The 15,864-nt window shown below is 39.0% G+C and overlaps 1 protein-coding gene across 19 annotated transcripts in view; it reads left to right on the forward strand.

The window, feature by feature from the left end:
* The first annotated feature begins 13,305 nt into the window (after window positions 1–13,305).
* Window positions 13,306–15,864, forward strand: part of LOC105475534 (protein phosphatase 1 regulatory subunit 9A) — a 391,847-nt gene continuing 389,288 nt past the window's right edge. For 15 of the 19 annotated variants that reach the window (XR_011622153.1, XR_983434.3, XR_983433.3 and 12 more), the window contains exon 1: window positions 13,687–13,796. The gene's annotated coding sequence lies outside the window, so the exon portion shown is untranslated. Of the gene's footprint in view, window positions 13,416–13,686; window positions 13,797–14,105; window positions 14,245–15,864 lie in introns of those variants that run through there. The other 4 variants (XM_011730883.3, XM_011730884.3, XM_071094850.1 and 1 more) reach the window with 3 other exon arrangements.

The raw sequence follows: 15,864 nt of genomic DNA on the forward strand, positions 1-15,864 counted from the left end.
TGCCACTGCACTCCAGCCTGGGCAACAAGAGTGAAAACTCAGTCTCAAAAACAAAACAAAACAAAACAAAATTACTCATGCCTGTAATCTCAGCACTATGGAAGACCAAGGGCGGAGGATTGCTTGAGCTCAGGAGTTCAAGACCAGCCTGGGCAACATGGCAAAACCCAGTATCTACAAAAAATACAAAAGTTAGCCAAGCATGGTGGTGTGTGCCTGTAGTCCCAGCTCCTTAAGAGGCTGAGGTGGGAGGATCACCTAAGCCCAAGAGGTCGAGGTTGAAGTGAGCTGAGATCGCGTGACTGTACTCCAGCCTGGGTGACACAGCAAGAACCTGTCTTAAAAAAGAGAAGAAGAAATAATTTACCAAGATCAGTGGTTTATACCCTTGATAGACAAAGTGAAATCTAGACCAGCAGCACCAGCAACAGGAGGAATTTTGTTAGAAACTGAGAATCTCAGATTCACCTATTCCAGATTAGCATTTTTAAAAGATTTATATTTCAACGAGATTCGAATGCACTTTAAAGTTTGAAATGCACTGAGTGGTACATCGCATGTAATATTTGAACTGTCCTGTATTCAATTACATAGCTTAAAATTTCCTCCTCTGACTCCTAAAAGGTTAGTTGGATCCTGGTGCTATAATATTACACAGTATTTCCAAATAAATTTTCATACAAGGAGCTTGTTGGAGTGCCTAAAAGAAGAGATAATTAGGACTTGTTTGAGCTTGTAGAACAACTTGAGCCTACTTGCTCGTAAGTATATGTAAGTGTGGTAAAATTTAGTCAAGGAGTTCCTTAATTGTAATATATATCACCTAATAGTGAGATTGTACTGGCCTTTACCTCCAAATATTGGTGGCTAGCACATATAGGTATTAAAAAAAGCCTAATTTTATTTATTTATTTATTTTTATTTTATTTTATTTTGAGACAGAGTCTTGCTTTGTCACCCAGGCTGGAGGGTAGTGGTGTGATCTTGGCTTGTTACAACCTCCGCCTCTGGGGTTCAAATGATTCTCCTGCTTTAGCCTCCTGAGTAGCTGGGACCACAGGTGTGCACACTACCACAACCGGCTAGTTTTTATATTTTTTAGTAGAGACAGGGTTTCACCATGTTGGCCAAACTGGTCTCAAACTCCTGGCCTCAAGTGATCCACCTACCTCAGCCTCCCAAAATTCTGAGATTACAGGCATGAGCTACTGCTCCAGACCTCCAAATCTCATCTTGAATTCCCACATGTTGTGGGAGGGACCTACTGAGAGGTAACCGAATCATGGGGGTGAGTCTTTCCAGTGCTGTTCTTGTGATAGTGAATAAGTCTCAGGAGATCTAATGGTTCTATAAGGAGGTGTTTCCTTGCACAAGCTCTCCCTTTGCCTGCTGCCATCCACTTAAGACATGACTTGCTCCTCCTTGCCTTCTGCCATGATTGTGAGGCTTCCCCAGCCACATGGAACTGTAAGTCCATTAAATCGTTTTTCCTGTATAAATTATCCAGTCTCAGGTACGTCTTTGTCAGCAGTGTGAAAGTGGACTGATATAAAAGGCCTAAATAGGAAAAGTGAAACCACTGTGTTAAAAAACAGATAATGTAGGAAAATTATCTTTGTGGTATAAAGATAAGGAATCCGTTCATTAAGAAAATCCAAAAAGCAAAAGTTTCAAGGCAAAAAAATAAATAAATAAATAAGATCATGAGTACATAAAAATTAAGTATCAACATGAGCAAAGTTAGAGACATGACAGACTGGGATATGTGATATTAGCAGTGCTTAAAACCTAAAAGAGATCAATATGTAATACATGAGGAGTTCCTGCATATCAGCGAGGAAAATGCATAAACCCTAGTAAAAACAGGCCAAGATTTTTACCTAAGATGTTTATAACCTGAGATCTGGTCCCAAGAGTCAACCACTTGTCTTTAATTGATGAGGCCCACTAAATTTTTTTTTTTTTTTTTTTTTTTTTTTTGAGACAGAGTCTCGCTCTGTCACCCAGGCTGGAGTGCCGTGGTGTGATCTCGGCTCACTGCAAGCTCTGCCTCTCGGGTTCACACCATTCTCCTACCTCAGCCTCCCAAGTAACTGAAACAAGAGGCACCTGCCACCACGCCCGGCTAAATTTTTGTATTTTTAGTAGAGACAGGGGTTTCACTGTGTTAGCCAGGACGGTCCTGATCTCCTGACCTCGTGATTCGCCCACCTTGGCCTCCCAAAGTGCTGGGGTTACAGGCGTGAGCCACCGTGCCTGGCCGAGGCCCACTAATATTTTTTAAAAAGAATCCGACAATTATTGAAATGCCAACACTGTTTAGTTGGCAACAAAAGCAAAAAGTTTCCTTGACTGAAACACTAGATTGCAAGTTTTGACAATGGAGAGGAGAAAGTCAGGAACACGAAGCACTGCATTGAGAGATTCTTCTACTAGGGAAAGGAAATGTTTGTGACCAGAAGGAAACAATGTCTCTGGCACCTTGGGCATTGGGGAGTATTAAAAGAACCAGGGAGACATCTAGGTAGATGAACACAAAATACAATTTGCCATCTGGCTGGCTTTTGAATGCTCCTCACCCCTTGTAGGGTCCCCCAGTAATCCCCTATCCCCCATGCTTCCCCCATTTCTTTCTATGTCCAGACCAAAAATCACAGAGTGCCTGCATCACTTTGTGACCCAGCCAGCTGCAGATATTTTTTGCCAGCAGGCTTGAACCCAACCCTTGAGTATTCCCAGACACTGATAAAAGTATCTACGTTTACTAGAAATAAATTGGCAGTAGCCCTAAGCCAAATCTGTTAAACCTTCATATAAACTCCATACCCTGACCCCCTCACTGCAGACACACCTAGGTAGGATATCCCTTTTCTCTTTCTGTCCAACTCAAGGATTGCTGGAGCCCATTTGGTGGGTAAGTTTCCCAAATGAATGCTTTGGACTGATCCCACTGGCATTTATGGCTTCTTTCTTTTGAATCCCAGCTGGCCCTGTTTGACAATTTGGGACACTCCCCCATGGGTACTCCTTGCTCCTGCTTTTAGGACAACTCCAGCCACGGGTTTATCAGGACACAAAGCACCCTTTCTACTCAGCAACTTCAAACTTTCAGAAGCTATTGCACTTACAAACTCAGAAAACCACAACCAAAATTGTGCACACACGTGTTTAAATTTGTGTGATCGATCACTTATGTGGGTTTAGTATGACCACTCGTGATATATTTTGCTTTATGTAATAAACATAGTTCCCAGGAGATAATGCTAAATTAAATGTCACAATGAAATATTTTTATTGTCAGTGAACTAGATAATACCTCAATAAGCTGTGATTTTTTATTAAATCGTTCCCAGAAAGAATGGTTTAAGAGCCACCAGTATGAGTTGCAAATCATCATTGGAGGCAGATATTTACTGATATTTGGTAATGATCTTATATGGAAGATCAAATGAATATACCTAGAGATATATTTTGCAACCAGTTTATCTTGGAGGGTTCACTAGAATATATTTCAAAGTCTCACATTTTGTGGGAGCTTTTGAGTTATTTTATGTATCATCTTTAAAAATTCCCCAGGTAAAAATAATTATGGCAAAGTTCTCCTGCTCTCTGGAGCAGGACATGGCAGTCTCCCTCATTCATTTCTCTAAGTACTAAGAAGACCTAGAATTGCTTGTGGAAGAAAATCTTGACTTTGCCCACAAATAGGCCCTGGGTCTATCTCTGTTGGAAGTTGTATTAGTCCATTTTTCATGCTGCTGATAAAGACAAACCCGAGACTGGGCAAATTACAAAAGAAAGAGACTTAATGGACTTATAGTTCCATGTGGCTGGGGAGCCCTCACAATCACGGCAGAAAGTGAAGGCACGTCTCACATGGCAGGAGACAAGAGAACAGCTGGGTGCACTGGCTCATACCTGCAATCACAGCATTTTGGGAGGCCAAGCTTTCTCTCTGTTTTCTTTTAGGAATTTTACAGTTTCAGATCTGCTATTTAGATCTTTAATCCATTTTGAGTTAATTTTTATAGGTGGTATCAGATAAGGGTCCAACATCATTCTTTTGCATGTGGTATCCAGTTTTCTCTGCACCATTTATTGAAAAGACTATCATTTCTCCATTGTGTAGCCTTGGTACCTTCATCAAAGATCATTTGACCATATATAAGAAGGTTTATTTTAGGGCTCTCTGTTGGTCTATATGTCTGTATTTTTGCCAGCGCCATGTGGTTCCAATTGCTGTAGCTTGATGATACGTTTTGAAATCAGAAACTGTGAGGCCACCAGCTTTGTTTTCCTTTCTCAAAATGAAATCATACTTTTAACAATGAAAATTGTCTATGAGACAATGTTCTGTGTCAGCTTCTTTTCCATTATCTGGTATGCCAGTGACAACTACTCATTGCATAGTGAATCTGTGCCATGTTAACAACACACATTGTATAATGAAGCTGTGCAGTGTAACTACATTACAAGCAATAATTCTTATTTGTCTGTGAAATATTTTTGTATAATAAATTGTAAAATATTGTTAAGCTGTTGCTGTGACAATAATGAGGTGTGACTGAAATGCAATAAAATAAACACCTAACCACCTAACCAATGCATCAAAATGAGTCTTGTCCCCTTCCAAGAATATGCCTTTTCAAATAATGCTAAAAAAAATCCTTTGGAACTTCTCTTTTGTTATAAACCAGCCTCTGATTCAGTCATTGGGTTACTTTATAAAAGTGGATTCACTACTTTCATTTCTCATGTCATATTTGACTGAAAATAACTTTAGATTGTTGATATATGTCAAATTCTATCTCAAGGTATGAAGATATTCATTACTGAGTAACTTAGGAAATTACATTGAGATGAGACTCATTTAGATGCAAATTTTTGTCATATTTATTTAAAAATCACTCACATTGCCTGACATACACTTATGCATAGAAAAAATTTTGACTATGAAGCATCTGAGAAAATAAAGAAAACACCAAACAAATAAAACCAGGTATCCACAGAGGTTATCTATTCATGAATACCTCACATATTCCCTTCTAAATTTTTAGATATGTCAAATCAGCAGTGTTATTTATATATTAATTTATATTTTCTGTATTCCAAAAAGGATTTTAAGCAAGGTATAGTTACCTCAGTTCAAATCATGGAGATTCTGTAAATCCCAAGAGAGAGTGACATTATTTATCTAATGCTTTTGTATAGAGATGAAACATTTATTTCCAATTTTGTTTCCCCTCTGTGTGCAGACTCTCACATAACTGTAAGAATCTGAATTATTACATTTAGTTTTAGCTCAGTAACTCTTAAGTTATAATTTGAATTAGCCCTGACTCACGTGTCTAGTCCTTTAAGAGAACCATTCAGTGGTAGACAACAGTGTTAATAAACTTGGTTAAAATATGAGAATTTCACCAGAGATAGGCAATTGGTTATGAGGCTGTGGTCTTTAATATTGATGCCCAAATTTTTTTTATAACTTTACTGAGATATAATTCACATTACTGTACAATTGCTTAATTTAAAGTATACAATTCAGTATGTTTTAGCATATTCACAGGGTTGTGCTACCTCCACCATGATCTAATTTGAGAACATTTTTGTATCCCTTAAAAGAAACTCTGTACTCATTCGCTGTCCCTTACCAGCCCCAAGCCTCTAGCCCCTGTCTTAAGCAACCACAAACTATTTTCTGTCTCTATAGATTTACCTATACTAGACATTTTGTGTAAATGGAATCATGCAGTTTGTGGCCTTCTGTGATGACTTCTTTCATTCAGCACAATATTTTCAAGCTTCATCCATGTTGTAGTACATATCAGTACTTCAATTCTTTTTATTGCCAAATATGTTGCATTGTATGGATATGCTATGTTTCATTAATTGATCATTTGATGGACATTTATGTTGCTTTTCTTTTTTGGCTATTATGAATAATGTTGCTATGAACATTTCTGTGCATGGCCCAAAGATTCTTAATATAAGTGTTTGAGAATAAAACTAAAAACCTTATAGAAGTCCTGTTGTCTGACATTGTAAGAACATTATGCTTTAATGGAAAACTATACATTGTTTAGATTACACTCTTCCAGGTATTCGGTTCTAATCTTTCCTTGTTTTTGAGCCATTTTACAGCTGTCTGAATTATAGAGAGCTGATAACAATGCAAAATAATTCCCATGTATAGACCTGTAAATTCTGTCAGGTGGAGGTTTCCTTGCCTTCCCTCCTTCACTGAGGAAGAGGCCATTTTTGCTTTCAGTTGCACTTTAAGTTCACTATTACTGACTGTAACTGTGTCTTTTTTTTTTTTTTTTACGATGTCCATTGATGTGGTTGTAATACCTTGCCAGTTTCCTAATTAATTAGTTAAATAAAATTGTTAGCCTGTTTTCATTTTATATATGTATGAAAGTCATGATCTTACCTGTTTTGTTAGAAAGATCTTTTAACACATGTTCAATATTCGACTGACTCCATAATTTCTTTTTCTGCTGGAAATAGAACTTCAGTGACTCTGAGAAGTATCCACCAGTTCTAAACATTTCTGAAATCTCAACAGAGGTAGCTAATATACTACTGTACTTACATATTTAAATAAATTATATCTAAGAGATTAACATTTTTCTGAATAGTCTTGAAGTTAGAGGAAAGTTTTGAGCAGTGAGACTCAAGAAGACTTCTCAGTTCTTAGAAATGTGAGTACCACATTTACACATTTTTTTCTAGCTTACTTGGATCAATGCACAGAGCTAATCAGAGTAGTAACTATAGAAGCAATGGCTTTCACTATCATCTTAACCAAAAAGCCAGGAGTAGAGCTTTTTAAGCAAAAACAGCAGGGAAGATGGGGTTAGAATGGGTTCTAGTATCTCCTGCTCATAATCCCATAATCGTCTCTGTGTATATGAACACCCTACTACATAGGGTCCACCAAATAGTAACGCAAGAGTGAGAACTTTAGGTGTACACTAGACACTAGCAACTTACTAGATTTTATTTTATTTTATTTTATTTTATTTTATTTTATTTTTTTTTTTTTTTGAGACGGAGTCTTGCTCTGTCGCCGAGACTGGAGTGCAGTGGCCGGATCTCGGCTCACTGCAAGCTCCGCCTCCCGGGTTCACGCCATTCTCCTGCCTCAGCCTCCCGAGTAGCTGGGACTACAGGCACCCGCCACCTCGCCCGGCTATTTTTTTGTATTTTTTACTAGAGACGGGGTTTCACCGGGTTAGCCAGGATGGTCTCGATCTCCTGACCTCGTGATCCGCCCGTCTCGGCCTCCCAAAGTGCTGGGATTACAGGCTTGAGCCACCGCGCCCGGCCTTGATTTTAATATCAGTTACATAATCTAGTTAGTGTTTCCCTAACATCCAGCCTTAGTCCAGCTGCTCAACAGAAACACCTTTAGAGCATTCTGGAGTTTACTAAATCGTACCCAAGAGATTCTTGTTCAGAAAGTCTGGCATGGGACTCAGGGATCTGAATCTGATTAAGCTCTCTAGGTGATTCTGATTTTCACACAAGGTTTTGAGTCAGTGAATATGATACTCATAAAAAGGGAAAACTTTTCCGAGTTTTGCAATATAGTTTATGTGTTTTCTTACATTGCTTTCCAAGCATCCTTTACAAAGACAAGGGCAACTAAAATTCATCTTTGGTGTCTAGCACTATGATGACGACTTAAATCCAGATAATCAAACTTTCTATGAGCAAGGAACATAGTGGGATTTTATTAACTTATTTAATATAAATTATGTAGGCCACATAATTGTTTTTTATTTTAACCTAAACTACATGGCAATTTCCTTTTTTTTTTTTCAAAGTCTAAATCCTGCCAAGAACCATTCAATATCAATTGCATATTTGATTTCTACAAATTTCCTAGGTAATCTTACAAGATAGTACTGTCTACTGGCAGCATGTTGTGTTATTTTTATTGATCCCTTGGTCAGTTCTGAATTATATAGTCCTTTTATTTCTTAGGCTTTACAACCCAAATATATGGTTAGACTCTTTTAGGGAAGTCATATTTTCCATAATTGGAAACAATTTCACTTAAAGCAAAATAAAATCATTGTAATATGCAATAATCTTGTGATTTGAAAAATCCCACAGAAGAGATCAGAACAGTTTTAATGAGGTGATAATGATGTACAAATATTTTGGAAACTGAGCCTTTATGTAAATATGGATGTTTCTAGGTCAGTAGTCATCCAAGAGTATCTCAGTGTCAATTTTAAGCTTAGTGTTAGATTTTTGGAAAACAAAGCTACATCGCATAATAAATGACTGTTTATGCATCTAAATGCTTCACTTGGCCTTGGTCCAACTCTACTTTGGGTAAGCATGTGGTAGTCTATCATTTGGTATGTTGCTGGCCTTGCTTAATTTCTGAGGCTCTTGAGTTCAAAAAGCAATAACAAAATATGTATACTTTGCATAAATTACATTATAGTACACTGCACTCACAGACATGTGATTTATTATAAGAAAATCATTCCAGCTACACAAAATAATGTCAGACTAGATCATTAAGTTCTAGAACAAAGTGTAATTTAAAAAAATCCACAGACTTTGGTTTCTTTCCCTTTAAAGCTACAACAGGCCAACTTTGCATTCCTGGTAAAAATGTTATCTCGTTTTTGTTTTAAAAATGATACATGTAAGCTTCTTTTACAATTTTAATTCATATCAATTCAATTTCATTTCACATTAATATGTTTATTTCTATTTTTGGTATCATCAAATATGAATTTCATATCCTTTGAGGACACAGCTAGGTATTGCTTTTAACTGTCCACATGCTGTTTCTGTATTCACAAAATATTTAGTTTTTATGGTTTTTGGTCAAAATTCGATATGGAAAATAAAAGCATCTTGTTATTTTGCATAGACACATATAACCTTGGTGTCCATAGCTTTCCTTTAAAAGTAACTTGATATAAGGAAACAAACACTTGGCTTGTAGTCCACAGAATTATCGGAGGCAAAGGCTGAAGACCTCAATGTGCAGTCCGGGTTATCCCAGGGAATCTGGATCTAGTTGATGCCCAAACTGACATCTTGAACTCTTTGTGAAATATCCATGTTCACCAAACAATTGTTAACCCATCATTGTGTTTGAGATTGCTGTGCTCAGAGAACTCCATGCCAAAGAGCAACTTAAATGTAACAGTGTTTTGTTCAATTAAAAAAAGCAATAACAGGATTCAGACACAAGAGTTTCCAGACTGTTTATTTCATCTTTTCTATATATATTTTTAAAAATCTAAAATGTTGGTTTGTTTGAAAATTTTTTTTCTTCTAATAATGCCAAAAAAGCCTTTCTAAACTATGTGATCCATCCATGCATTTAGAATCTAATAAAAAATACTAGTTAAGTGATTCTAACTTTGTAGTATCACTTAAGAAGAGTCTAAAACATGCAGCATTTCCAGGTGTAATCACGATGTTGAGTACTGTCCCGGGACAAGAATGAGAACGCTACCAGCTCAAGATCTGCCTTCTGATGGATGGGGATAAGTACTTGTCCATTATTGATCCAATTGAGAAATTTAACGGTGTACAAACAATGTAAGGGATTATGATACATTTTCAAACTTTATTTGAAACAGTGTGTTAATGTAATGGTAATAAATTACCATGCTGGATGAACATGGATTATGGCTATTTAAGAACCTATGAAAAAATGTACTAGTAACTTCAGAGCAAATTTATCATTGAATTATTTCTGAAAGCTGATGACTGCATACACAAATTAAATATTATGATTTTCTTAAAATGCATTGTTATAATGTAAATTTTGTATAAAATGGGACTATTGTGGACCTCACCAAGAAGGTTTATTACTAGAACTTGACTGAAAATGGAAATAAAGTCACAGAAATCTCCTATTTAATTGTAGACAAACATGGATGTTTATTTACTTTAATAGTTAATTCACCAAGGCTAATGCTATGGAATAGAGTCACTTCAAAATAATATGGAACAGAGCCTACTTCAAAATAATAAATGGTGAATAAATTATTTTGAAGATCAGCAACATGCCAATTTGAGTTCAGGTGCAACTTGTAGGTGGAGGATTTGCAGACAGAAAACCACCACTAGAGTCCTGCTAGAGGGGCTAATCTGTTGAGAGAAAAATGAGCTTCTGTGGAAGCAAATAAATGCCTCATACTTGTCTTTAAAAGTGTAACATGCACCACTATAAAACTGAAAACTAATGGTTATAGCAGCTGCTGTTTCAACCTCAGAAGCTGTGACAGTAATGAAAACATTATACCAATGTCTAGTCCAATAAAACTCTTGTTTTACTTTGTTTTGTGTGGGTGGACAAATAAAGTAATAGTAGCGAAGAAAGAGAAGTTCATCACTTTAGCCTAAACACACTGTGTAAATTTATTGTTTATTTGTTGAGATAAGATATTAATAATAACTTAAAAATGACCTAAAGGAATCCCAAGGAGTTCTACAGTTCATTACTCATGGCAAATAAAAATAAATACTCAACCTTATGAACTTTTTAAGCTGAAAATCCAAGATACTTGTAGAATGGGAAATGGACAGAGATGATGGTTTAAATTTTCAGTGGCATGCCCAAGTCATGAGTGTAGGTAGAAAGCCATGCTGAATATTATCAATTTGTTGGGGTAGAAATGACACCTTTAATGTTAATTTTATAGCTAACATTACAAAATAAGACTGATCATAGATATCTTTGAGTCTGAATGTGAGCCTGAGGACTATTTTAGAGAAATATATTCTACCTCTATGATGGAGTTTGTGTGAAATATTATAAGACTCAAAAGTAAACTTAAACTTTTATCCTCAAATAGAGATATTTATTTTAAAGAGACCTTTAAGAAAATTGAACATCGACATTCAAGACTGAAGTTAACAAAGCATTCTGCAATACTTACAAACGTGAAATAAGCAGTTATAACTAAACTTTTATTTAAAAAGCTGCCTCATCACTATCAAAACATGCATATCGGTAAGAAAACAGTGGTATGAATAACATGTCCTTTTACACTACAATTATGTGTAAAATTACCTACAGGAATTGCTCTCCCATTACTTTGCCTTCTCCATAAAGAAGTTAAGTCTAGAGATCTTTTAGTTTGTTCTGGTCTTTTCTCTTCCTTCAGGAACTTCCATTAGTACACAACCAGCTAGGTATCTTCCTGCTAGAAATGAAGTTGTGACAGGCAGTCTTCAGTACCAGCTTAGCCAGTTTTCCCTAGTCTTAAAATTTGATTCAGGCTTAGTTTAGGCTTAATTTCACAGCTGCACCCAGTGGTTCACATACACACGTGAATAACTTAATTCTTTGTATAGTTCTTAGAATGTCCATCACAAAAACTTAGAAATACATTGAGAAAACCCCTAAAACAATGTAGAATATATTTTGCACTTTTTGTTTATCCTCTAATCTTGTGGTCTTACTAATCATGATATTATTGGTTGCAAAGGAAATGAAAATAACAGCCCACAATATTCTATATGATTTATAAAAGGTTAAGATATCATATATGAAAATTGAGAACTCCCCTACCGCAAACACATTTTGGATTTTTTGCATGTCAGTAATGAAGTTCACTTCTCACACTTTTCACCACCTTTCCAGTTGGAACATATAAAATTTATGACCTCTGATCCCTCATACATTAATGATGTATTGAACTAAGTTAACCCTTATAAAGTTCATAGAAGTGCAAATGTGGTCTAGAACAACACTGTTTGATAGAAATTTCTATGATGGAAATGTTGTGTATCTACACTATCCAACAGAGTAGCCACTAGCCACATGTAGCCATCAAGCCTTTCAAATGTGGCTTGTGTGACTAAGGAACTGATTTTTCAATTGTATTTAATTTTAATTAATTTAAAGTTAAATAGCCGCATGTATTGGATTAGCACAGGTCTAACAGACTCTTCGAACATTCAAGTAAATGTTGGAAATGGAAGGTCCATTATAGGAAATCTAGGAATCTTAAATTCTCACCATTGGGTTTAAAACTCTGTCATTCCTTCAGTATAAATTTTTCCAAAAGTTTCATATTTTCAAAAGATAAAACTTAAACCAACCAAATCCTTTAGGGTGCTTTTCTGTATGAATCATCTTTTTGCAAAGAGGTGTAAGACTGATTTTATTGCCAACTCTGCCCCCTCTTCTACAGACAGAACTCAGTGATTAGATTCTGCATTTATTTAGGTTATTCGCCTAAAAAACCTGGTTTCCATACTGCAAATAAATGACAGGAACTTTTCCACTAGATTATCCCAGACAGCACAAATGTTCTTTCCAAAAGTGGAGCCTGGAACCACAGCCCCCTCACATTGCCTGTTACATCTGTTTATGCTTATAGAAGTGACATCTACTTCATAGACAGAGAATGCCAATTTCTTGGGAAAGGACCCAGAATTTGGTGATGCTTAAAGGAAAAAAAAAAAAAAGCCCTTACTGCTTAAAATTAAAAAAATACATAGAAAAATACATAGAATCGAGTAGTTACAAAATCCTTTTGAAATGAAAAGATTTTGCTCCCAGAATATATAGAATCTGTGTACAGACTTGCTGGGTTCATATTCAGCCATAATCATTCACTATTAATAGCCAATAAAGAAGTGGGTAAGTTACAAAACCTAAACCTTAGTTTTTCCATCAGTGAAATGGGGCTAAAAATCGTTATGTTGGGAAAACTTGTGAAAGACTTTGAAATGAGCAAAAGATTACTGTTTGTCCTTTCAATAGAATGTTGGATGTTATCTACAGGACTCCGGAGTGTTGTGAAATTTAGAGTCCTCTGCACCTTTCTTAGACTGACTTTCACTAGGCTATTTTACTACTCAGTAAGCTGTAGATACGTTTGGTAATGTAAATGAGTTTTATCTACAGAATGCAAATTTGTTACTTTACAGATACAACTGGTTACCGCCCTGTAAAACAGATAATAATACACATTACATTTCAGTGCTCTATAGAATATTAAGCGGCTTTGCCTCTTCTTGTCTCTATACCTATTCTTCACAGTCTCACATGAGTGGGTTGCGGTATCTTGCTGGGGTTCCCTTTCTAATTAAAAGAGTTATAAAATTTTGACCCATGTTCATTTTGTATTTCTACCATTGTCATGTTTTTACCTTCTTGAAAAATTATTCTTTAAGAGTTCCTGCTACCTAGGCTTTTTGGAAGGATTGGTTTAAAGATCTGTATTGACAGTCATGATCAGTTTTATATTTTGCAGGAAGGTGGTAACACTTCCGGTACTTGGGGGTGTAAGAGGGAGTACTGAGCGTTTAGAAAAGGGCGGAGGGGTGGGGTGAGCTGAAAAACTCTCCCTAGACAGGAAAGGTAGAAGACCTCCTCATCCCTTTCTCTTTGGCAGTGGGACTTTAAGGTCAAGGTAAGTAGTAGGCCAGGCGCAGTGGCTTAGGTGAAGGCCACACCAGACTTGGGCCTACGTCTTGGCCTTCCAGGCCAGCAGAGTGGCCTGGGATTTGGATGCCTTGGGGTCACGGAGTTAACTGCAGACTCATACTAAGTGGGGCTCCAGCAGCGGTCAGCCCCAGAACCAAGTTCCGGAGCCAACACCCGAACAGGAAGGGGCCTTGCCCCAGGCCGGAGAGGCCCCTCGCCCACGGCCGAGGGGGTGGGGCGGCCTCGCCTCGGGCCAGCGCTTTTCGCCCTTCCTTGGCCGCCAGAGGCTCCCTCTCTCTCCCTCTCCCGGGATTTTGCTGCCGGGCTCCCTCTCTCTGCGGCCCTAGAGTTAATCCCATCAGCCGAGGTGAGGCACCTGTTACCCCCTGGTCTTCCTCACCCCCGCGGCCTCGCCTCCATTACACCGCGGCCTCCCCGGCTGCCCAAACGGCCCGGCTTGGCGACCGCACGTGGGCCAAACCCCTTCTTCTGCCGGCACCCCTGGCCCCAGGCCGGTCCGAGCATGCGGGCGCGTAGCTGCCCGGGCCGCCGCCCGCCCGCAATGGCGTTGGGGAGCGCAGCGCGCCTCCCGGGGCCGCCCGCCGCGGGCAGGGAGCGCGTGGGGGCCGAGGCGCGAGTGGAAGCGGCCGCCGCAGCCGCCCAGCGCGCTGCGCCGTGAAGAGCGGGTTGCGGTGTACACAGCGGGCCGGCGCCGTGCCGTGCCGCCGCGGCCACCGTGGGGCGGGGGGCGCCTGCGAGGAGAGGGTGGGAGCCGTGGCGGCCCGACCCTCCCCGCCCGCGGCGCTCCCGCTCGGGTAAGGGGGAGGCTGAGCGCGGGGCGAGGAGTTGGGGAGGGTGGAGAGGAGGAAAAAATCGGCTTGTACAAAGGCTGAGTTGCAGGCTGGGGGTGGGGGTGGGTTGTGGTGGAGGAGCAATAGGTTGAAGATCGGAGGCATTATCAGTGGGATCTATTGTTTCCTGGCACATTGAGAGGAAAAACAAAGGGATTTATTTTCATTACCCTGTAATTTTTTTTTCTTTTCTATTTTTTTAAATGTGGCCAGGGAGCTCGTCTCTCTCCGTGTCACACTGGGATCCGCCTGGCAGCCGCCGGGAGCCGCAGCCAATGTGTTAGGACTTCAGGTGCTTCTTGGCACAAAGCTAGACTGCGACCTCCTACCATAGCGCTTGGCGTCACCTGCTCTCCCGGTCCTGCCCCAGGGCCGAGGGATTGCGTCCCGAACCGGGCTTGGGAATCGGCTGCCTCTCAAGTTGGTGTTATTTATGTTTGTCTTTTGTGAGGGCAGGTTTTGAATCCCCCGGCGGCCCCATCTCCCCCGCCCCCGCCTCCTCGGGTTGGAATTGGCGGGGGAGGGAATGGGGTGTGTGTGTAGGGGAGAGGGGAGGGTGTTTGTGGCTTTAAAAAGAATGGTCAGGGTAAAAGGAGATTGTCGATGCTTTACAAAAAAAAAGGAAAAACAGGCACCACACTCCAAAGCCTTTCTTGTTTGTCTGCATGGGCCATGCATGCGTGCTGGGCCAGGAGCCGAGTTTGGAGACGTTTTAAGTGAAAGTGTGTGCCTCCTCAGCTGTTTGTACGTGAGGGTGATGTGGCTCGGTCTAACATCAAAACAAAACAAAAATAAAATGAGAAATCTTTAGAACTGCCTGCATTGTCTGCTCTTCAGCATATCTTGAAGTATTTGATTGCTGGCTTATTGATATAAAATCCTGCTGTGGGCTTAAGGAGACCAGCAAGCGTGCATTGCGTAGCGTTTTGAACTGTAGTAAGTTAGAGGCAAGAAAGAATAAACAAATCAGGGCTGTGAAAAGGGGTGTCACAGTATATTTGCTTTCTGATTGTCACATTCTTACGCATTTATTCCCATGGTAGTCTGCATCCCACTCCATAATTAATAATAACCACTGTTAGGAAACTTCCAAATACTTGTTATAACTGAATTTAATGAAACTTATTGCCATTCAGGAACTTTTTTTCCTCCTTGTTTTGGTCTGAAATTGCATTAGTATTGCTTTGGGGATGCTGTAGATGAGAATATTGGACCAGAAAAAGTAAAATATGCCTCTGTAGGCATGTTTTGGAGTTTGTAAACATAGATTCCAAACTTAATTGTACTTAAAAAGAATAAGTTCCAACTAATTGTGGAGAATCCTGAATGAAGTTGATTTTCTGGACAGTTTGTTGATTTCTTAAAGATCGATGAACTGCTGGTTTCTTTTTAAAGGGCATTCACAAAAGTGACTAAAACTTGGTCTAAAGTATTGCTTTCAAATATACTTATGTGTAACTTGTATTTGTGAGTGTGTGTGTGTTTGAGATTTTGATAGGTATCTCCAAATTGTGTTTGAAACATTTTTTACCAAAGACAATCAGAATGATAACTTATTGACTTTTAACTTCCCGTTTCAATGAG

The sequence above is a fragment of the Macaca nemestrina genome, chromosome 4, assembly GCF_043159975.1.
Source record: "Macaca nemestrina isolate mMacNem1 chromosome 4, mMacNem.hap1, whole genome shotgun sequence".
Taxonomy (NCBI): domain Eukaryota; kingdom Metazoa; phylum Chordata; class Mammalia; order Primates; family Cercopithecidae; genus Macaca; species Macaca nemestrina.